General features: G+C 36.0%; 1 protein-coding gene across 1 annotated transcript in view; it reads left to right on the forward strand.

Moving 5' to 3' along the window:
* Spred1 (sprouty-related, EVH1 domain containing 1) overlaps positions 1-25,595 on the forward strand; it is an 88,083-nt gene that overhangs the window by 16,856 nt on the left and 45,632 nt on the right. The gene's annotated exons all lie outside the window — the stretch shown is intronic.

The raw sequence follows: 25,595 nt of genomic DNA on the forward strand, positions 1-25,595 counted from the left end.
ACATAACACAGTTAATAGTCACACTGAGTATTTATTTTATGCCAGAGAAGAAATAGGAACTAAGGTTTTTGAGGTTTATTGTGTTGCAGGTGGTAGGACAGTGAGCATTAGGAGTATAAATGTGTTGAAATCTGGGTCTTTCCATCAGGCAGTTTTCAGTAATACTAGAAATAAGTGATTACTTTCTTGGTAATGAATGATTTGGAGATCCTGATTCACTACTACCTAAGTACATACAGTTTTCCTAGATGAGAAAAACTATTGAAAGTAAAAATTGCTTCATTTTAAGGAAGCATCTATATGTGTTATGCTTAATCTTGTGAATTATGTAGCGATAGTGTTTGATTCACTTTGAAGTTTGTATGGCAGAATAGATTGCATGTAAAACTCTTCTAAGGGTTAAGATCAAATGAATATTGTGAAGTCTTATAACTTTAATTTACATTTTATGTGTTGCAAATAAAATTTCCCTGTAAGTAAAAATGAACAATTATATATCATATGTGAGACTAGCCTTTATTTAAAAAAACAGCTCCTTCACTTGCAAGAACTTTGAAGTAATTTTTAACTATATAATAATTAGCCCCATTGGGTCAGCATTCGTTGTAAGAGCATGAGATGTGTTTTTCTAAGTTATATAAATGGTCTGTGTAACCTCAGTTTCTGATTGGAACACAAAAGGGATATTTGAGTTGAAAGTGGTTGTTTCTAAACTCCTCAAATAATTTATGAGCCTACTGAACCATATTTCTCCCATTTTAAAGCAGAAGATTCTGTGAGTAAGAGGTCAGGGTGGAGGTAGTGAAGAGGTCATGTAAACATGGTCATCTGTCATTGCCTCTCTTGCCAACTTAAGTAATCTTTTTAAGAAACTTAAAAATTTTAATTAGTATAGGTCTGGAGTATCTAATGATTATATTCATCATGGGGAGTGGTACATGTATATAATCTTAATTTTTTTGCTTCCTCTTCCATCTTAATCTTGACTTTTTTCACTTTTATAGACTTAGGAGTTACTATTTTAAGTTAGATGGCTGTTATTGGTAAAGTAATTATAAGCTAGTCCTCATATCTCTGTGTTCCTTCATAAAATTCTTATGCTTGTAATCTACTTTAGGGACCATAGTGACAAGAACATAGCACATTTCTAGATGGCTAGACAATAGTTTTAGAATAGTTTTCTCTTTAAAGTGGAAATACAACCCTTAGATACCTTTGGTTGAGGACCAAGTTTATCTAGATACTCTCAGTGAAGAGTTTAGGTTCTTTACATAGACTTGAAGGTATATGTGGAGGACAGCAAAGAACAAGTGTCACGACTTTTGGAGGATCAGAATTGGACAGCGTAAACATCGCTAACATTTGTGATATTGCTTAGAATTTACAGAGCGCTTTTACATGTGTTATCTCACCTGATTCTCAAAGCAGTTCTCTGAGGTTGGTGGAGATCCGTATGTATTCATTCTTCCTTTTAAAATATTCTCTCTTTGAGACAATTTTAGACCTACAAACTACCTTTTGAGCAGTGTACCAAAATGTCAATGTTTATATAGCCCAAACTGGATATTAACATCGAGACAGTATTAGGTTCTACCGATGATTAAATTTTACTAGTTATTCCAGCTCAGGATGAAGTCCATACTCACATGTTACGTTAAATTGTTGTGTTGCATTATTTTCCTTTAATTTAAAACAGCTTCTCAGTCTTTCTCTCTTTAATAATCTTGACACTATTGAATCATACTGGCCATAAATTTTGTAGGTTAGTGTTCCAAATTCAGTTTCATTTATTGTTGGCAATAGTACTGTACTACTAGGTGATGTCTTCTTGTGACCTCAACACAGGAGGTTAATGGTGTTGATGGTACTATTACCAGTGATGTTGGATCATTTGGTTAAAATGTTTCCCAGGTTCCTCAGTTATTAAGCTCTATTTGTAATATGCATCTTTTGGGAAGATAACTTTGAAGCTGTGTAAATACTCTTTATTTTCTGTTATACATTTATTCATTATTTTTAGCATTTGTTGATAATTTTGTTTTGCCTGAATACTGTAGTTACTGTGATATTTGCTGAATGACTGTTCTGTCATCATTTCTTCCACTTTTATTAATTGGAATTGTATGGGAGAGCTTTCTCTTACTTAAGCATATAGTCCATTGTTAATATTATTGCGCTCAGTTGTCCCACATTTGACAACTGGGAAGCCCATCAGGGTGGCTTTTTTGTCTTTTTGACATGTGTATTTTTTTAGCACTTCCTCTCTGTTATCACAAGATGTTCCAAGTTTATCTCATGCTTTCCTTGCCCCAGCTTTTTGGAATCATTCCATTTCTCCAAGGTTCTCTGGTTCCTTTTATTGGAGAAATGTATTTAGAAACTAGGTGCTAGTTTTGCCAATGAGCAGATGGAGAAAACTAAATGAAAGTTCTTATTCATAACACCAAGGTAAATGATGGGTTTGAAGTGAACTTGGGCCTTTCCAGTCCAAAGACTTGAATTCTTTCTGCTGACCTATATTATACTATTCCTTCCTTATGCTTGCTTTTCCACTACTGTTGGCACTTTTCTGACAAAGATGGGCACAATCTAAAATATACGCAAGAAAATGATTTGCTAATAATAGGTATAGATACTTCACAAACAAAATAAAAGTCATTGTGGGCTGGGGATTTAGCTGAGCGGCAAAAGAAGGTCGTGAGTTCAGTTCCTGGTACCGGAGAAAAACCAAAAAAAAAAAAAAAAGTCATTGTAATCCAAAAATATGTATTACATTCCTGATATGAACAAAGCATCGCGCTAGAAATTGGTGGTAGTTGAATAAGCATGTCTCTATTGGGAGACATTGTGCTGAGAATGTTATTTATTGTGACTTTCCCCTACAGACATATTTAAGGGGTAGAGATGGCTAGTGTGGTGATGGTGAATTCAGATGGCTTAGCGTTTGTTTATAATGTGTAAACATACAATATTAGATGTAATGATACATGTAATGCCTTTTGTTGCACTATCATTTCATAATTATATTCCTTAAGTGATACCTGTTTACTAAACATTTATAAGTACTTTGTTGCATTTAATTCTCAAATAGTTTTATTAGTTTGTATTATTTCTCCTATATTCCAAGTGAGCAAACTGATTTCAATTACATGACTTGCCAAAGGTCAAGTGGTCTAATAACTATTAGAAGGCAGATTGAGATCCTGTTTATGTACTGCCTACTGCGTGAAATATCATATAGATTTTTTTTGACTGTGCAGTGGTTCTAAGATTGAAGATTTGGTTTACATTTTTAATTTTTTTTTTTTTTTTGACACAGGCTCTTGCTGGGTAGTTCAGGCTGTCCTTGTGCCGTGAACCAGTGTGGCTTTTGGTGGTCCTAGGGAAAAATGGCAAGGGGATTTAGAAAATATAGATGAGATGAAAGCTGAGATCAGGTGGAGTGGTCTCTTTCTGGATGGGAAAAGAGGACTGCACAGTCACCATAGGGGCTTTTATACTTTTGCAGAGTTAATATCAGGAGACACAGGGTTGCCTAGCGACCAGTGACGGGAATTGTCTCGGGCAAGATGTTTTTCTCAGGACCAAAATATTTGCAGCTTCAGCTGCTCCCTACAGCCTTGAACTCACTATCTAGTCCAGACTAGCCTCTCCTGGTGATCTTCCTGCCTCAACTCCCGGAGTGCTGGAATCATAGGAAGTTGCTACCACACTGACTCTGGCTTGCACAGTTTGATGCTGTTTTACTTCAGCTTGTCTTGATTCGTGAATCACAACATAGTTTATCCTTAATAATTTTAATCTCAAATATTTTACTGCTATGGGACATTCTTCTTGAAAGTTTTGTTGGAGTAGTGACCAGTATCTATCAAGTACAATGTGATACATTTTTGTGTTAGTTCCAAATACTGAGGTAATATAATGTTTGCTTGCTAAGTATGTCTTTACTGGCTTACTGTGATAGTTTGTAGTCTGTCTTTATTTTTTAAACAAGATTATTCATCACTTACATTTGTGCTTCTGCATTAAAAATGTATTTAAAATTTCTGAAGTTTTAAGGAAATAGCAATGGCAAGTAATGTGGAATTATATCTTAGATATCTCATAGTAAATTTCAAAATGAAAACCTGTATGAATAGTTTATGATATAATAGGTATGGTAGAATGAAAATAGATCTCAAGACAAAAATTCATCTTTGTTATTAAAAACTCAAATTATTTTTTCTTGTCTATATCATAGATAGAATAACATGTTTTTCACCTTCTTGGTATAGTTCTTTGAATGTCAGTAGTGACCGATAATTCTATCACTTTCTTTTATTGTTTTACATCAAGTCAAGGTTGATTTCTTTGTGTAGAGCCGTTTATCATTGTGGAAGGCCGTAGCTTATGTAGGTTACAGCTGTGCAGTTCAGGTTAAGTTTAATAGAATTTAGTTTTAGGAGTAGATAGAGAATTTAGTATTTCTTGTTTTCTTAATGTAATTTTATCAGGTTTTAAATCCACCCCTCCCCACAGTGAACCTAGGACCTTGCCATTGAGTTGGCATCCCCAGTCTCTTTTTTTTTTAACTTTTGAGACAAGTTCTTGCTAAATTGCCCAAGCTGGACTCAAATATGAGATCTTCCTGTCTCACCCTCCTAGAGTGCTAGGATTACAAGCACCATGCCCACCTGTCACTTGGCAGCTTGATTAAAACAGAAAATGTGTGGCCATGACTCATCCAGCTGGCTGACACTGACTGTAGATCAGGATTTGCTGCACTTGGTTCCAAGATGCTTCCTGAGGAGACTTAACTGACCCTGATGGATAGTGAAAGGTTAAATTTTTATTTATACAAGTCTTGGACATCCAGTAGAAAAGTGTAACCATAAGAAGTAACCCCTTAATCTGGTGAAGTTCATCCAGAAAATGCTGCGAAATGGGAAGACGGTTGGCAGCCTTCTCACAGATGCTTCAAAGGAGCAGCAAAACAAAAAGGGGGAAATGTGGAGAAGGACATTCTTTGATTAGAATGAATTGAGGACACAATGATTTGTTTAGTATTTGTTAGAATTTCTTAAGATAAGGCTTCATTACACAGCTCAGATTAGCCTTGAGTTTATGATCCTCCTGTCTCAGCCTCTTGAGTGCTGGGATTACAGGCGTGTGTTAGATTACATGTGGAGAAGGATAATCCTTTAATTATCCTTGTTAAAACGTTTGATATCCGCCCCTTTGTACTAGCTGTGCCCTTGGTTCTCACTCAATGAAAGGTGACTGAGATTGGTAATTGGGGCTGCAGTCCGAGAGGCGATAAGCCCCCTCATCCCAGAAAAAACAAAACAGAAAATGTGTTGTTTTGTGCTGGTAATGCTACCTTATTTACAAAACAAAACAAAACAAAACAAAACAGAAAATGTGTTGTTTTGTGCTGGTAATGCTGCCTTATTTAATCACTGCCTTTGAAGCGTACTTCTATAGGAACTTTTCAATTCCTTCTGTCCAGGTTATGAACACAGCTTTGCTTTATGGCATCTTCAAAAGAGAATAATATCATGCGTATTTTGAAAAGGTATTGAGAGGATTAAATATAGTCTGTATAAAACATTGAACTGTCTATGTGTAGCAAGTACAAAAGTAAAAAGTACAAAAGATTGCATAGAAGTATTAGAAGTCCCTACTGTAAAACAAGCATGAAGTAAAACAGACATTTATTGCAGACTGTAGGATAATTTTACAAATGTGGGTACAGTATTTTATAGAATCAAAAGAAATTTGGAATGGGAAGAGAGATTCTGGTTAAATAGGATCTTTCCCTCCTTTTTTGTTTTTATATCTAATGGGTAATTTGCCCTAAAGACAACAGTTTCATTGTATCAGTCTTAATGGGAAGTTTTTTTTTTTTTTTTTTTTTTTTGTACAGGGAATCAAACTCTCAACCTTGTGCTTGCTAGGCAGGCACTGTGCCACTGAGCTACGTCCCTGGCCCTTTTAATGGAAAGTTTGTCTTGACTGTCATGTCATTGTTGTCACTTCTGTCATTTTTTCCCTATAATATATAATTTTCCCTATAATATTATATGTCCCATATAATACGGCAATATAATATGTCACTGTGCATGGTAATTCCAGTCTTTATATATGAAGGGAAACAATTTATTTGAAAAATAGTCTTTTTCTATTCATTGATACCAGTAACCAGCACTTACTTTGTTTGTTTGCTTTAAATGTAGGCAATATAAGTTGGATTCTCATGGTAGCCAATATAGGATTTTGGCATGAAATAAGATTATTTAGTTTTAGGATGAGTTGCTTTTTTTTTTTTTTTTTTTAAGAAATTTTAAAAATTGAGGAAAATACAAATAAAATAATTTATTAAAATCCTTACTCAAAAGTAGCCATTGTTACCATCATTGACCCAGGGTCCTTTTTTTTTCTCAATCTTTGTGAGGTGATCACAGTTGAGTTCAGTTATCAAATGTATCTACATAAAGGTTGAAAAATGAGGTGATTTCAGCTTGGGGCTGTTGAGGATATTTGATTAATGTACGGTGTATGTAGACCAGGGAGCTATGTCTTCTTTCATATCAAAAACAATTGTTTGCAAAACCCAATAATTTAGAATGAATCAGTACTCTCTCAAGTATTAGATTGTGAGGGTGTAACCTAAGACAGCATGGTTCCAACTTGGTGAATGGAAAGCAGATGTGCACAACCAAGAGAGTAAAGACTGAAGAGAGGTTTATTATTTGGAGCAAGTAAGGAGAGTACTGGTGATCATTCCAAAGCAGAGTCTACCCACCAGGCAAGATAAGGACCGTATGTTGGTAGTGATGCATATTCATGCAGGACGGATCTGTCCTCACATGTGGAGGTGAGCTCACTCTTGATCAGGCTTAGTTTGACATCATGCCTGACTTCATGCATCACATGTGCAAAGAATGGTAGTTAGGTGTGCTCCTGGGGAGTTCCCCATGGGAATTTTGGGGTATAATGCACAGAGATTACTTCCAGATCTCTAAAAGGGTGGGGCTGGATGGCTTGGTAAATTTAGTTGAGAGTACACTCTGGATCACTTTGTTTCTTTGATTGCTCTTATCTGAAACAGAAAGTTTACAGGCAGACCTACAGTCCATTTAAAAGGACCATAGTTTATTTTTTCCCTGCCAGCTTAGGTGATTGTCCAGGAAAGTACTTCTTTTGCCTCTGAACAAGCTCTTTTGACCTTCATTCTAGTGTAGAACTTTTATAGTCTAGAACAATGGTGGTGAACCTATACCATGCATGCTGCAGTGGAGTATTACAGTTGAAAGCTCTAAAAGGTTTGCCATCACTGGTCTAGAATGTAGTTTTATAGTCATAGGTTGGTATCTTAAAAAAGAATGCAGTGAATCACAGAATCTAGTCTGTCAGCCAACATCACTATCTCAAAAGTTGTTATACTTTTCCAGCACATGTGTCATTATAATGAATCCACAGCCAATCAGTGTGATGAGATATTTAGAAACCGGGTTAGATGAAAATAAGTTGTAGGAACTGATCGGGTTGGAGTTTAGAAGAGCTGGTCACTGAAAAATAACTAGCTGTCCAAATACTGTAATTGAAAACCTCATGGTTTTCCTATGGCAAGAATTAAATTTTAGACTCTTGTTTCCAAGAGTAAAACTGGAGTCCATGGATGGAAATTAAACAGTTGAAGAGATTTTTGTTATGTACAAAAGGGGACTTCTACATAATATCAGATAAACTATGGCCATACAACCTTGAATGCGCCCAATCTCCTCTGATTTATCAGATAACAGAATGGGTTATCTGGGAGGTTGGGAACTTCTTATGTTTAGTTATTTTCCAAATGAGAGATTGATCTGTGTGGATCTTTTCAGAAATGGCAGGGTTGTGTGTCACATTAGTCTTCATCTTTCAGTTTATTTGTAAGTATTTAAGTTCCACACTTTGAATTTTTATACAGTTACTATGCTTATTGGTTTCTTGTTTCTACCCTATGAAAATACACATTTTTATTTAAATAAGAAGCATAATACAAAGCTGGGTGTAGTGGTGCACTTCTGTAATCCCAGCACTCAGGAGGCTGAAAGTTCCAGACCAGCCTGGGCTATGAAGTGAGCTCAAGGCCAGCCTGAACTGCATAGAGAGACCCTGTCTCAAAAAGACAAAAAACAAAAGTGTATTGTCAGTCTTCGTTAATCTTGTTATAAAGGAGAGCACACTCCATTTATGATTGCTTAAAGAGAAGTTCTGGAAAATTACAGATGTAAATTTCATACCTAGTTCAGTATGAGCTCTTACAGGGCAAAGATGATTTTTATTAATAAAGAAAATATCAGCTGTGGGTATGGAATGCAGAAGGTTCACTTCTGGCTTTTAGAGATGAAGTAGATCATCCACTCAACCCTAGCCCCTGTGCTGGAGATCCGCTTGCGGTCTAGTAAAATAGGCGAATACTGTGTACCACTGAGCTACTTCCCCAACCCTTACTCAACACTTTCTGAATTGCAGTAGTCTGGTAGACATCCATGTTACTGAGCTAATCCATGACCATAATATTCATACATATTTTAAAAATACATTTTTATGGGAATAACGTACATGTATTAGTCATTCCTTACTGTGAGGTGGAAGACATGGGTGGTGTGTTTGATTCAATCCAGCTTAGTCTGATAGGGTTTGGGATCTTGCTATAAACATGGGTGCACATATATCGCTGTGATACGATGTTTTCAGTTCAGGGTTTAGGATCTTGAAAACACTGAAATTTGCAATGTATGCCTATTTCTTAGTATCAGTGGAAAATGAAAGAGATTTGAGAGTTTGAGGCCACCGTCGGTAACATAAAGACACTGTCTTTTAAAAAAATCACTTCCTAAAGTTCTTCGTATTTCTGGTGTATTTGCATGGAGTTCTGGGTTGCTGAGCATTTTTTTTGTTTTGTTTTGTTTTGTTTTTCTCCGGTACCGGGAACCGAACTCACGACCTTGCGCTTGCCAGGCAGGCGCTTTGCCGCTGAGCTAAATCCCCAGCCCCCGTTGCTGAGCATTTTGAGGGACAAATGTGAAAGAGTATGTGGACAAGATGAACATGTTTGTGAAGTAGAATTACACGCAAATTTTGAAATTTCTTTATAGCAGTGGGGATGCATGATTGCAATTGTTTTTTTCAGTAGGTACTATGAGATTACATTTGACTTACAAGACTGTGGAGAATGCAAATTTGACAGAAGATATTCATTCCCAACAGTCACATAAATGAAGCTGAGCAACTTTTTTTCTAGTCACATCTAATTGTGGAACAGGACTAGAATAGCAGGGGTTTAAATCCTTGTCCAGGCACTCATAAGTGATATGAGGTGCAAGCCACTTGCCCTCTGAAACTGTACTGTAATTTCCTTAACACTTCTGTGGGTCTTTGCAGGGTTGTTGTGAGAATTAAAGGTATTATTTTTAACCAAATACCCGTTATATAATAGGCTGGGTAAATATTTGCTACTAGGTGTTCGCTCTTACACGTTTACTGGAGTTTAGATCAGTTTGTTTCATTTTACGTAATTTTACTGTTTGTGATCAGAAAAAAGGAAAAGGAAAATAATTTCTGCTTTTAAGAGATAACCATGATATTATGTTGTAAATTTTTCCAATTTAGTTTTTTAAGGGATATTTTACACATAAAATTGTTGAAAACTGAAATAACTGTTTAAGACCATTTTGAAATTGTTTTACTTATTGTCTCAGCCTATATAAAACTTACATAGTACTAAATGAGTGAACATTTAGTTGTTAATACTGATCCAGCTTTAGTTTTTTTGCTACATTAATATTATGGTACATAGTTTTGCATACACTCCTGAGCATGCTCCTGTTTAGAATAAAATTTCCAAAACACCGTGGCAGGTTATAGTCCCATAAGCACTGTTAAAGACCACAACTGTAAGAATACTGGCTAGTATTAGACTTTGTACCATTGTCTGTGAAAAAGTGTTGTCATTATTGTATTTTGCATTTCATTACTAGTGAGGTTGAACAACCTGTATTTCTTTCTTTGTGAACTGCCTTTTCTTATTGATAAGATTTTATTTTATATTAGGACATTAATCTTTGTCATACATGTTTTTCCCCATTTGTCGTCCAGTAGTCTGGTATTTTAGGCATACAGGGATTGTTTTCCATTTTCATGAAGTTGGCTATAGCAATCTTTATAATTTCTGACTCTGACGAAAGTTTAGAAAGATATTGCCTCCATGAGTTACAAAAATATTTCTTTTAATTACAGTTTTAATTTTAATTAGTGATTTAAATTTAATTATTTTTCTGAAGATTTGCCTTTTACTATAGCACTATTCATTGAATAAACTCTTCTGTTCTTCACAGATTTGGTGTGCCCTATTTTTATCACATACTACATGTTTGTATACATTTGAGTTTTCTCAATTTCTGTAGTTGCCATAATGTAGTCTACCTACATATCACTTCATCTAAGTTTTGTTTGTCAAAGCATGCTCTAGGGCTTGCCCTCAGAAATCCTGATTCAGAAGTTTTGATGGGATTTAGGAGTGAGTTTTATAGTAGACACATTAGAATATTACATTCATATGTATTTTATGAACTACATATTGAGAAACCTTGTTCTGTTTCATCTGTACCACACTGTGTTAAGTACTGTATTATTTCTTGCTCCTTCATGGCTACTCCTCATGTCCCTCTTGCCTTATCTTTCTCCTTTTCAAATACTATTTATTTATCAGACACTACGATAACAACTAGGCAAAGCATCTCCCCCCATTAAAATGTTTATTCGGTCCATACTTTATTCAGCACTTATTTTGTGCCAGGCACACTCAGTTTATAGATGTAAAGAATAAAAGAAAAATCTTCGAGCTTGTAAGTGTGAAGTGGCATGAGAAGTATCATAGAAAGTAACAGTGAAGTGTTAGAAGTAAACTGTAATGTTGCAGCAGCACAGGCTACAGGTTAATGGAGTAGAGATGATTATCCAGTTCTGTTTAAAATGTGTAGTAAGACCTTTATCCTAGAGGTTGGAGACAATTGAAGAAGCACAAAAATACAACAGAGACCAGTTAGAGTTTTCAAAGCACAGGGAGCAGCAGTTTTTTCTCCAGTGTGTATGTCTGTAGGCTTTTCAGTTTCTTGCCCCTTTTTTCCCATTACCATCCTAGTTAATATTTGTCACTTGAATTATTTCTCACCTTTTGCACTCACTGTTGACTTCCCCCAGTCACCTCTTTCTTCCACCTGGGAGACAGTATGATTTTCCCACCTTTTTAAGAGTAGAATTTATTTCTCTGCTCAGAATATTTTTTCTTAAGATAAAAAGCTGAGTCCTTAATGTGACTGTGTGAGCTGGTGTATATATGCTGTTATTACTTACCCTTCCTCCAAAAGAAAAAAAAATTATCTGAGTCTTGTAGTATCTCATTTTCTTGAATCTCTTTTCTGTTGGGAAAATCTTTTCATTCCTCTTCTCCTTACTACTGTTTTTTCAGCTCTCAGGATATGGAGTATACTTGGCTCCTGGAAAAATGTGAATAACTCTGAGATCTGAAGTGGTCTTTTCTGAATGGCTATAATGGGCAAAAGTTCTGTGTCATGGCTTTTTTCTTGGTTGTAAGAATGTACCTGCTTGTACCTGTTTTTCATTAGGGTTGCTTATTTGCCTACTCTAAATTAAAATTACCTATCTCAAGGGCACAGAGTGAATGTCTTCTAGACATTCAGCGGAGTATGATAGAGGAAGTAATACTGAAATTACCCTACTTCAGTCTTTATTTCATAAAATATTCTACTGTTTTCATAGAGGCTCATGGATATTGCACATTAACTAAAGAAAGTGATTTGGAATTTGCATGTTTTTCCATTTATGTAGTCAGAAATTACATACCGAACACTTATTATATTCCAAGTAACATTGTGAGATGTAGTAATGAGCAAGAAAAACAAAGACCCTGTTCACATGGTATGTAAGCAATATTAATAGGAAACAAACACTAAGTAAATAAAATAATCTCAGTTGTACCATTATCAGGAAAAGAAATAGAAACAGAATAGGATGGAGGGGAATTGGAGACTGGTACCACTCTGAGGAGGGTTTATGTTGACTGGTGCTGAAGTAGGAGGTGGCCAGTAGATGATCAGCAGAGGATCCTGGTAAGCAGCCAGCGTAGAGACCCAGGAGTAGAGCAGAACTTTTTTAAATAGAGAGAATGTTGTTGTATTTGGAATATAGTGAGCGAACAATAGAAGTGTAGCTTCCAAGTTAATTTTCTCAGCAATTACAAGTTTTGAATTTTACTTAAGAGCAAAATGTATTCACTTCGAAATGAAAAAAGTGTATAATAGGATAGAATACTCATTTTTTTGTTGCTTATATTGTTTGGTAGATCCCAAGGCATGCTATATTTATTTGGGTAATTTTTATTGCATAGCTCTTAAAAAAAGTGTTTCATTATAAAAACAATTTACATTTCTGTTCAAAGAGTTAACTTTAAAACAGAAGGTGAAAAATGGAGATGAAGTCACTCCACATTTAAATGAGCTAACATGAAAGAAATCAGGTTTCACATAGGCAGGATTTGTAGCTTCTCTAAAAAGATCAAAACATTCCCATAATACTGAGCCTGCATTCCTACAAGGCAGCTGCTGGAGTGAAGTAAGAAGTGTCTTTATAGATGACCATGGCCCTCACTACTACAAGTATTGTGTTATAAGCACTTAGAGCTGCTTTGTTTGCTCATTTGTTTTTGACATCTGGTTTAAGACCTATAATACTGTTATAGGTATCAGCATCAGCATAGGCTAGTCTGGGACTTCTGTGAAATGCGAGAAAATTCAAACATTTATTATAAAAGGGAGAGATGGGGAGCTAGAAAGGAATGGGACTAAAATAAGACCAAAGCCCACTGGAACAAACATTAACACATTTGCAACAGGGCTGTAATTCATGTCTAGCTGCCTAGCAGCTTGTACTACCAGTGAGTGCTACATGCATGACTATAGCACTTATACAACCAGTGGTACGAGCTGCCTGGTAGAACAGTCATGCATATGTTACTGGTGGTTCAAGCCAGTGTACATGTGTCAAATCCTATAGGTCTTGGCCCAGCACTGAGGTTAAGTTGTAGTGAGATGTGAGCTCCAAGGGTCATGGACAGCCCTGGTAGCCTTGCTGGTTGCCACCTCTCCCTTGGGCTGGTTCCACTACTGCCTGTGGCTTTGCGCAGCAGATTTTCCATGCTTCTGTCATTTCCACTTCCTGGAATCATTCTCAGTGTACTTTTGCCATCACTCCCACAGCCTCATACACTACTCTCTAAGGGTCATACTCTCTGGCCTCCCATGCCTCTTTCCAAAATCTATGTTTTCCATAATGTCTTCACTCTTACATTCTGCATGCCTAAAAAACCCAGCACTGTGTTGATACTAAGGTCTGCCACCAGCTCAAGCAGTAACCAGGTCCCCTTGAGTCATGGTTCTAGTGGCCTTTCGAGTGCCTGGATGACTGAGCACTGTAAACTGAATTCCAGGAAGCCAGTTCCCTGGGTGGGGCCTTCTAGAACAGGAATCTCCCATCGTGCTTGGCTTACAGCATTCTAGGGCTTCTCTAGGTTACATCTTCACACCTTTCAAAACTACCCATGAACCACTTCCACTCTAAGGCCTCTAAATCATATGATCAGGTACACCACAACAGTGACCCCACTTTTGGTACCAAAAATCTGTCTTACCCACTTTCTTGTCCCTGGAACAAAATATCCTTCATCTACAATTTAAAGAAGAAAAGGCTTTTTTTTTTTTTTTTTTTTTTGATACCAGAAATCAAACTCAGGGCCTCACATTTGCCAGGCAGGTGCTGTTCCACTGAGCTACATCCCTGGCCTGGAAAGGTTTATTTTTGCTTGTGTTTTCAGTCCATGGTCAGCTGTGTGTAAGGCAGAGGTAGAATGGCAGGGGGGCCATGGCAGAGGACAAAGTAATGTTGCACCCATGGCTGTCAGGAAGCAAAGAGAAGGAGCTGGGAATAGGGGTACACTCTCCCAAGTCATCCCTCCCACTGGCCCACCCTTTCCAAGCAGGCACCCCTTCTGAAGGGGAGAACATTGTAGATCTAAATCATAGCTTTATCTTCAGGCGTTTACATTTGAATGGGTTAACCTTCTCGGTGCCTGATTGCTTTAGAGTTTCAAGACTCAGTTTCAGGAATTTTGAATTGAGAAGTGGCACTCTTTCGGACTTCACGGATTTTATGAACCTCCAGCAAATGAGATACCCTTAGCTAGAATCAACTTTAAAATAAAGTTCATTTTATTTTAGAAATAAAATCCTTTTGGTTTGAAGCCTGTCTGTATACTTCAGACAACTTAATAAAGAGAGGTTATACTAAATTTCTCCATTCTGATGTTTGTATACCATGTGCACATACAGGCAGGTATGTGTTTTTGCACTTGTGTGCATGAATGAATGTTAGAGAGATTCCTTTTTGGCTTACCATACAGGAAATCCGGCAGATTCTTAAAACTGGAGAGGGAGGTAAAAGTATTTATTTATTTATTTGGTTTATTGGAGAGGTCTCACTGTGTAGCCCAGCGTGGCCTGGAACTCACAGTGATTGTCTTGCCTCAGCCTCCTGACTGCTAGGATTACTACAGCATGTGGCATCATGCCTGGCCGAGAGTTTAGTTTTGATGAGCTAAATACATGTAATTGTAGACACTGTTTTTACAATTCGTAAATTATATTATCAATGCTGGTGGCAGTAATAAAGTTCAAATAGCATACGTTTTCTATTCAGACCTTATTTAAGCCCCTGCTCTGTGACTTGCTTTGCTAATTGGACATGGAAAAGTTGAGGAGTTATGGAAATCTCACCGTAAGAAAAACCTCTGAAACGAAACCTTCATTATTTCAGTCTTAACTAGAGAAATGTTACCAGGAAGGAGCGTCTTAATTTGGATTCCCCAAAGGGATCCCTGTTTTCTTGGTTCATTAGCAGCTGTTTGACTTTCTCCCCAGATGATTTGATTCAGAGGCACGTATGTCCTTACTTTCCATTCTTAAAACGTACTCTGTGTTAGCACAAATTGGCTGCTGGGCCTTGTAAATTTTAATCTCTCTGCCCCTAAACTCTAGGGGCAGAATTCATACTTGCTATTATTTCAGAGTATTCCAGCACCCTTTTTGTAAGGTGCTACGAGAATTTTTTTTCTCTGTCAGTAACATGTTTGATGATGTGTTGTTGGAAGATATTTTTTAAAAGCAGTAATTCTTTTCAGATTTACAACTCAGATTATTTTTAAAATCCAAAAATTACTAAAGATATTTCTTGATTTTTGTTTATACACGATAGAATATTGTTCAAATTAATGCTACATATAGTCAGGCAGTGTTGATACTCTGACATACGCTGTTAACAAAGTGAATTGCAGTGGGGAAGCATTCTTTAAGATACTATTATAAGCATGTGCCCATCTATTTAGTGGTTATTCTGTTTTAGAGAGTTGAGCAAATCTTTTTTTTTCTTTTGGTTGACTTTAACTCAGTTTTTTTGGAGTCCATAAAGGTGGAATGTCAGCTGTATTATTACAGTAAATAACATCTGGATTGGGAAGATTGTGAATGAATTATATACCTCGTAAGTCAGAGTTTTATCTTCCCTTGTCATGACTTCAAGAAGCCATGCTCTTGAAGCCATGACTTCAAGAAGCCATGCTCGTGGAACTGTAATGAGATATTTTGATTCCTCTATGTAGTCTGGCGCTTGGAATTCATGGATTTACAAATAGGGACACATTCCTTAGTAACTGTCATGATAAAATTGACATATGCTGGTCTATAGTTGTAAAACACATACCACATTTTGAAGACTAAGTGTGAAACATTTAATTACCTGTTGGATTAATTAAAATTAATTTTGTTTTTCTCTAACTTTTGAAAAATTGAGGTGAAATTTTTATAAATTTAACCATTTTAAAGTGGAACATTTAATGGCACTAGTACATTCATAATGTTGCATATCCTTTGCCATCATCTAATTTTGAAACATTCATCACCCTAAAAGAAAATCCCATACATATTAAGCAGTGGCTCCCTATTACTCTCTCCCCTGTCTCCGGCAGTCACCAACCTGTTTCCTATCTTTTGATTTACCTATTCTGAATATTTTAGAGTAATATATATGACCTTTTATATATGGCTTCTTTGATTTTGCATGGTATATGCAAGGTTTATTTACTTTATAACCTGTTAGTACTTTATCCCTTTATATATTCCTGTGTGTGTGTGTGTAAAGTTTAGCTCTTAAATTTAAGTCTTTAATCCATTTTGGATTAATTTTTGTATATGATGTAAGGCAGGGATCCAACTTAATTGTTTTGTGTGTGGATATCCAGTTGTCCCACTACCGTGCCTAACCCAGTCACAGGCACAAGTTAGACTTCTTGAAGAGTAAAAATATAATTAGATAATGAATTACAAGTTAGAGACCAGTGTTCGCCCTGGATGTTCCATGGAATACCTCCAATAAACCTATGTCTCTTTTAGAGGGATAGAAATTGTATTACTCTTACTACTCAGGGACCCCTCTCAAGTGAATTTTTCCTTGAAATCTAGACAAGGCACAGTTGGGCTCTCTGGAATTCTGTCTTATACCAGTCTATCTTTGGAATTCATATTGCTTAGGACATGTCTACTTTTTTTGTTCTTCATATGAATACCCAGCATTTTTCTAGGCAACACCTTGTTGAGTCTTTACCCTATAATTTCCGTAGAACTACTTTAAGATTAATGAGATGAGCCCAAAATCTTTAGAAGCAGTATATGCACATGATAAAGATTTTTATGATACTCTGTGGAATGTGGAAAGGCTGGGATACCAGGCTATCTTTGAGCAAGGCAGGGTGACTTGGGAGAATCTTTCAAGTTGTAAGTGGATGGAGGCAGAGGTATTACTGGTTCTTCAAAGTTGATGGAAGGGCCACATGTGTAGGGTGCAACAGGATTTGACATCAGAGAAGGGAACAAGGCTGTTAAAATGAATCTGTATACCGTTGAAAGATCTCCATTGTATAAGGGAATGAATACAAAATTGTTAACGCCTATTACAGAAACAAGTACTATTTTGAATTCATAGTCCTTCAGAGACTACCGTGTATGTGTGTGTGGGGGCGGTGTGTATGTAGGAGTTCAGTGAGCCAGGTGTGGTGATGTCTGCTTGTCATCCTGGCACTTGGGAGGCTAAGGCAGGAGGATTACCATGAGTTTGAGGCCAGCCTGGGCTACATAGTTCAAGAGTGTGAACTACACAGCAAGACCTTATCTCAAGAAAAAAAAGAAAAATGTTTGGTGAATAGTTTTGAACGGATAAGGTATATGCTTGGTACAAAATTAAAATATGAAAAGGTATTTAATGAAAAGAAAATTACCTTTGTATCTCTCCTCCCCCTCACTGAAGACAGTTGTCAGTTTTATAATGTAAAAACTGTATTCATGTACACAAGCTTATGTGTGTATAAATTTTTCCCTCTAAACGAGTACATTAAGAGGCTGGGGATTTAGCTCAGCGGCACAGCGCCTGCCTGGCAAGCGTTAGGTCGTGAGTTCGATTCCCGGTACCGGGTGAAAAAAAAGAAAAAAAAAAAAATGAAAAACAAGTATATTAAATGAGTGTATTAAACATACTCAGATACCTTTGTGAAAAAATAGAACTTAGAGATCAGTTCATTTGACAGTATAAATAGCTTTCACATTTTTTGTCGTGACTACATGGTATCTCATTGAATAGGTGTTTCATAATTTAGTACATTTTTATTTTGATTTAAGCTGCTTTTCATTCTTGTTTTACTGTTTAGTGCTCATAGATGTATAATTTCATATATAAATATATATATATATAAAAGAAGTTGAATTTGCCGAGCCTGAGAATGTGTGCATCTTAAATTTTGATAGGTGTTTCCAGAGGACCTTGAAAACTTGTCATACTAACTTATGCCTTCTTACCAACTATGTGCTCACAAGTGTCTTGCTTTTTGTCATTTCTTGATTTGCATTCTTCTTATTGTAAATAAGGTTAAATTTCTTGTGATAGTTACAATTTTTTCCCTGTGGATTTTATTCATGAACTTTGATGGCTTTTCCTCTGAATTGTCTTTTTTCTTTTTCCTAGGACAGGAGTTGAATCCAGGGAGCATTGAGCTGTATTCCTAGCTCTTTTTATTTATTTACTTATTTTTTTTAGACAAGGTTTGTCTTGGCTGGCCTCAAACTCTCAATCCTCCTGCCTTAGTCTTGCAAATAGCTTGGATAAGGTGTGCACCACCAGAAACCACTGTGAATTTATCTTATATTTTAGTAGCTGCTGGATTGTAGGGCTTCTTTCTATAAGATTATTTTTAAATTTTCCACATTTTATCTCATGTTTTTACTACATCATAATCCCTAGTGTTAATGTTGGCTTTTTCTCTTCTCTGTTCTCATCTCTTGTTGATGATGAATACTATTATAGTTCAGTTCCTCTCACCTAGATGGAGAGGACTTCACAGGGCACCACAGGCTCACCGTGAGAGTAAATAAGGAGTTGTGAGGAATAGGTCGGAGTGATGCTCAAAGGCAAGGGACATGCAAAGTGTTTTAGTATTGAACTACTTTGGTAGATTGATTCTGTTGTTCAGAACTCAAAATAATTGATTCTAAAGGGATAGTTTGTGAATGCTTCTATTTGTCCTTCAGATTTTAGTGTTAATTTCTTCCCAGACGTCTGTAATTTGGTTAGGTGTACGTGCTTCCGTCATTTAAGCAGTTTATGGAAAGTTGATTACTTAATCCTTAGCTGTAGTAAATGATACTTATTAAAATAAAAAGTTCTGAGAAGTGGTTGCCTCCTGAGTGTGTTATAGAAAGCACACTACAGAATGAGATTAATTTAGACAGTTTCAGAATGCAGATTCTGTAACATCAGAAAGTTAATTCAGGCTGCTCCCATTTTGCTCTTGTTGCTTTTGCTGTTTTTTGCCACCGTGAACTGTTGCCCTCTGCCATGTGCCACTCTGCCTTGGAGCCAGCTGAGTATGGACTGAAACCTCCACAAACTGTGAGCTAAATAAACCTTTCTTTCCTTAAAAAAAAAAAAGAAAGTAAGTTAATTTAATAAATCATTGTAATATTTATTAGCTATCTCACTAAGCTAGACAAAATACCAATACTTTATATGTATACTGATTTAATTCTTATAACACTGTGATAGTTATTAACCCTAGTTAATATGTTGTTTTTTTGTTTTGTTTTGTTTTTTTCTCGGTACCGGGAATTGAACTCAGGACCTTGTGCTTACCAGGCAGGCATTTATATGCCACTGAGCTATATCCCCAGCCCCTAAGGCTAGTTAATAAAGTGGGGTAGAGAAAGCTATAGACCAGGAAAGTGGAGTACAGAGAGCTTAAATAATTTACCCAAGACTGTAATTTTTATTTGGTCGCATCATTGGAATGTAGGAGCTATTGCACAGAATGCCGTGTAATGCTTTGAAGTGGTGATAACTGCATAGGAAGTGTTTACCCCAAGTTTAGTTATTAATGCTAAGAGAGTACTTCAGACTTTTATATTTTTAATATGAACTCAGACCTTACGTATGCAACATATAAATAAATGCCCACTAGTGAAGTGAAAAGCGTTGTTATCTTAATATCTATATTCTACATAGTTGAGAAAGTAAATACATGCTGTGTCATTCTAATGCTTCTGTTAAATACTATACTTCCTTTTTCTCTGATACCCAGTCTCTATTGTTTGATACTTGGACTGTAGAGTAAAGGTATTTGCCATCATAAATACCCCTCAATGGAAAACTTAGAAATTCTTGCTTTACTAAATACATAGAATTCTGAGTTATCTTAACTGGGACAAGGGGGTGTTTTAGTGCTATATATAGTATAAATGGAAAATAGTTATCTTCGTCTCCATTATATAGATTGCTTGCATATCCTCAAGATTTTCTCCCATGTTTTGTACTGTATTCATTTTCTGTTCCTCTGAAACAAATTACCACAAATGTAGTAGCTAAACACAATTAGGAAATTTATTATGTTACAGTTTAGAGGCCAGAACCCAAAGGGGTCCCGAGCTAAAATCAAGGTGTTAGTTAAGAATATTATAGAAATGATGGGGCTGGGGATTTAGCTCAGCAGCAAAGCGCCTGCCTGGCAAGCGCAAGGTCGTGAGTTGGGTTCCCGGTACCGGAGAAAAACAAAAAAAAAAAACAAAAACAAAAACAAAAAGAATATTATAGAAATGAGATAGGCATAGAAAGGGGAGAGAAACTAAGGAAACAATTAATTTAGAAATGTTAACTTTAAAATCATTCAGCCACAATATTACAAATGGTTAGCCTACAGTTACAGATTTATCCAAGCTTAGGAAACAGATCTGAGCAAGAGCCAGATAAGTACAAGTTGTTTTGTTTGTTTATGTACTGGTGATTCTTAAATTGATGGGGCAGTGTAATCATTGATGGTGTTGCAAGTGTGATTAAAGCTATGTACCATTTCCCCTGAAGAAAATACAGTAACTAAAAAGTCACATTTGAATACAATTTTTGATACTGTCCCTTCCAGGAGGTGAACAGGCATAAGATAAGAATTTTTGACCTAAAGAGCAAGGTTGCTCTGCGGAAGGTGTTTAGGCTCTGTGATTTATACATTTGTCAAGACAATTTCTTACAAATAAATTGACTTGAGTGCTAGTTCAGTCAAGTTATGTCTTCTCAAGTAAACTATAAAATTACTAGTTTGTAAAGGAACAAAAATACATTAAATAATATTATGAAAGTGAGATCAGTATCACATCAGTTACAATTCTGTATGAGTCAGTATTATGCCATGGTGCTTGGTAACTTCTTTTTCCAGTTACAAACTTAAATGGAAAGATGTTATGCTTAATTCATGAGCTGGTAATAGCAAGGAGAGAACAGAAATACAGAGAATTTTAATTTATAAGCATCATAGACAATTGTTTTTTTAACCTTATACTGACAGAATTGAACTTCAGTTAATAAAAGTAGTATGCGTTTATGAAAATATCCTGTGTATTATACTAACACATACGAGTCTGGAGTTCTTTAATGTCTTCTGCTATGCTTTGGGCTCTGGGTATGTTACGTTGGTAAACAGTGGAAGAACAGTGGGGAACTTGGTGGGACCAGGAAATGGGAAGAATAAGAATCATTATGAAAACTGTTCATGTATTTGGTATACTGAGAAATATCTTAATATATAGGTAGAATCTCTGTGTTCTCTAAGGAGCCCGACTTAAACATTTTAAGTATTTTAAACCTGATTTTCCCCCACTTACAGTAGACATGTTAAAATAAAAGGACATTTAGTACATTATCCAGACTGTTTTCTGTGGGCCTTCTGCTTTTCCAGCCTTGGTGGTATATAATAGCATTGATAATCACAAGGCAAGGAGATTCTTCAAGGCAGAAAAGTAATCAGAAAAGATCACTTTATGCCAAGGACATAGATTGAAAACTGTCAGGGCTTGGAAGATTTTTTTTTTTTTTTTTATGAATATATCCTTTATTTGATTTTTAGGAATTATTTTGTCTATGTGCAAATCTGAAAATGCAGCCACAATATTTATCAACCAAATGCAGTTTTAGTCTAGGCTCATATATAGTATTTTTGTTTCAAAAGAAGCTACATAGATCTTTAAAACGGAGGCAGAAATTTGTCTTTGTTTCTTTTGTCTATATAAAACAAAGCTATGATTACTATTGAGAGTTCTAGATGACTTGGAACACTAGCCTTGCAGTTACAACCTTAGCAACAAGACCTTTCAGCCATATCTCCAGAATATACTTAAATCAGTCTGTTCCACTATTGTCACCCTAATCCAGGCCAACGTTACATCTCATCTGGACTCTTCCCTCGATCGTTCTGATGTTTTTGTGTCCTCAAATTCCTGCTGAAACTGAATTTCCAATGCTGTATATAATATTAAGAGTTTTGTCTTTTTGGAAGGCATTTATCAGGCCATAATGATGGAGCCTTCAGAAATGAATTGATACAACGTAAAAGGGCATGACAGCTGCAGTTCATGCCTTTTTGCCCTGGGATGACCTGTGTTCTTTGCTTCCTGAGATCTCAGTGTTCAAAGCAACATCTTAGAAACAGAGAACCAGACACCTACCAGAAAAGGGACATGCCTGTGTACCGGGGCTTCTTGGGCTGTAGAACTGTGGGAAACACATTTCTGTTCTTCATAAATTACCCAGCCTTTGTTCTGATACAGTAGCATTAAGTAGATTCAGATGGCAGTTTCACATGTTCCCAGCGTCTTTTACCACTGATGGTACAAACGAATGTAGTCACTTTTGTTTGTCCTTTTCACGTAAAATTAATAAAAAGCCATACATACAACCACTAGTGGTTCAAGTCTCCTGGCAGTGAGACATAAATTAGAGCCCTATCGTGAATGTGTTAATTCTCTACCGTGTTTGAAAGGATATATTTGAAATATTTCAAAAAAGATTGGCCGGTAACAGTTTAGGTACAATTTAGATTTTAAATACATTTTTTGAAAAATAAATGAAGCAGTGTCTTTTAAGAGCATTTTTGTGTACCTTAGATAAGAAGTCTGAAAAAGTGGTTATTACATAGTAATGCTCACATGACTTTAAGATATATGTCCTGCTTATTTGTAGTAGAAATATTGGCTCCAGCTTACCCCACAGGAAAACAATTTGATGCCATACCAACCCAGTTTACACACTCATACCTCTTTTGACTAATTCTCTTAAAGATTGGCAAAATTGCAGCCTGGTAAGAATCTATGAAGAGTCTCTGAGTAACTTAACAATGCTGAAAAGTTTAGACAGAGTGATTGCTTGTAAACACTATAACCTATGAGAACTTTCATATAAACAATTATTTTGACTCTAGTGATAAAGAATTACAGTTTACTATGTAGATTTTATTTCTTTCTTGTCTTGTCTGCCTTTGAATTATAAAACAAGTTCAGTATTAATTAAATGCTTTTTGTCATAATAATTAATACTTGTGTAGTGTATTATATATCAGCACTGCTTACATTTTTAGTAAAGAGTTACTATCTCAAAGTCATGCAGCTAGTAAGTTGCTGGGCCAAATTCCCACTTCGGGAAGTTTGACCCTAGAATTCTTACTCTTCACCACCACACAGTGTAGCTTTAGAAGTATAGTACTCTCTGATTCAAAACTTAGTCCAGACTATATAAAAGACTTGTAAAAGTACAATCATAAAAAGACAGCATGAGAAAAATGGTCCAGAAACTTAAAAGATAAGCAAAAGTCAATACACACGTGAAAAGATACCATGTGTCATGAATCGTGAGGGAAATTAAAACTACAGTGGGGTGCCACTATGGATACATTACAATGTGTAAAATAAAGGGAGAAAACTAAGTATCAGCAGGAATGTGGAACACATGAAACTATCATACATTATTTATTGATGGAGTGTGTAATGGCACAACCTCTTTGGAAAACAGTTTGTTAATTTCTTACTTAGATAAACATGCATCTAGCCTATAACCCATTAATTTCATTTCTAGGTAATTAAGAGAAATAAGAATTTCTCTATGAAAAAAAAACTTGTACATAAGCTCTATTCATAATTTCTAACAGCTAGAAACAACCTGACTGCTCACCAGTGTAGGAATAAATGGTGATACATTTATTCAGCTAAATGACTACTTGGTTAAAAATAAAAGAATGAGCTTAAGATACACAAAATAACAATGAGCAAAAGAAGTCAAGCAAAAAGAGTACAAGTTATAATTCTGTTTGATTTCACTTGTAGGAAGGGTCTCAAATAGGCAAAATTAATCTAGACGTTAGGAGTCGGATGACTGGTTATCTATTTGATAGGAAAGAGGTATAAAGCAATCTTCTGAAGTAATAAAAATGCTGTGTATCTTAACAGTTGTGCTAGTCATACATTAGTTTAAGTCTTTTTAGAGTACCATATCTCCATAAATGGTGTAGTTTACAAACAAGAGAAATGTATTTCTAGAGAACGGGCAGTCTAATATCAAGGTGGCAGCAAATTTGCTTAGTGAGGGCCCACTCTGGCTCATAGGCAGCATCATTTTCTAACTCTGTCATCACAGGGTAGAAAGAGTGAGGAAGCTTTCTGGGGTCTCTTTTGTAAGGGAAGTAACCCCACTGGGCTTTGCTGCAGTGACTTAATCATTTACCAAAGACTCTCCCTCCTAATGCCATCATCTTTGGGGTGAGGATTTTGTATTAGCTACTTTCCTGTCACTGAAACTAAAGGCCTGACACCTGCAACTTCAGGGCAGGGGGGGGGGGGCGGCGGCGAGTATTTTGACTCACAGTTTTTGTGAGTTCAGTCTATGGTTGACTGTCCTTAAGGCAAAAAACTGCATGGCAGAACATTAAGATAGAGGAAATCTATTTACTACATGGCTGCAAGTTAGCACCCTTTCAGGTCACACCCCCTGTGACCTTCCTTTTCTGACTAGGCTCTGTTCCTAAGCTTGAGACTTTTGGCAGATATTTTAGATCTGAAACCATAACAGATTTCAACATATAAACTTCAGAGGACATAGACACTTGGGCTGTAGCAACAGATACATACATTTGCAAGAATTTGTTGAAGTCTGTATATTTAAAATCACTACATGTTACTGTGTCTAAAGAATAACTCAGATACCATTTTGCAAAAAAAAAAAAATCTCGATAAAATAAATATAGCGTATAAAGTTTCAAAAAGCAAGGAAAGGCTTTCTTAGAAGTACAGTGACACTAGAAGTCACAGCAAGTTGCTTAGAACATACAGAGATACATTAAGAAGTACAGAACTGTTACATAGAACCTTATGATATTCCTAATAATGAAGATTACATTCAGTACATTTTCTGAGAAGCCAGCCAGGCACACTGTTCTTAGAAAGAATTTTATTTGTAATTATTGAAAGCTTCACAATAAAAGCCTTACATGTCAGTTGTGCAGAATACTTAGTGTATTAAACACATTCACCAGATGTTCCGTAAAGAACCATTATTAATATCTGGAAATGATTCTGAAGTGGAACTAGAATGTAGTTTCTTAAGGATAGAATCTACCAAAAAGAAGGTGTGAAAGGCTCCTACAGACAGATTTGCTTGATAAATAATTTAAACAGAACATTTGTCTATGAGGTATGTGAATGATTTAGATTCCCTTTTGGTAAAAGAAATAAAAAATGTAGCATCTAAGCCTAAGCTTGTTTCAACATTGTGTTTCTAATGGATCTCTGGAATATTAGAAATTTAAGAGATCCTACAATTAAATGTGCTGAAGTACAGTAATAATTTGACCCAGTTATAATGTTGGAGTAAATGGGCATTTATGAACAAATTCGATGGTAACTTATGTAGTTTGATATTATTTGTGTATGGAATCCTCCACCACCTGTTCTATACAGTCAGATGTGCCTGAACTACTAAAGTGATAAATTCAAGTAAGAGTTCTGTAGTCTTTTATTATTATATGGTTGATCTTTAAAATAAAGGGTAACCTTTACAGTTAGTTTGTGTTTTTTGACCTCTTTCAA

Source organism: Chinchilla lanigera, unplaced genomic scaffold (genome assembly GCF_000276665.1).
Source record: "Chinchilla lanigera isolate Chin_1 unplaced genomic scaffold, ChiLan1.0 scaffold00015, whole genome shotgun sequence".
Taxonomy (NCBI): domain Eukaryota; kingdom Metazoa; phylum Chordata; class Mammalia; order Rodentia; family Chinchillidae; genus Chinchilla; species Chinchilla lanigera.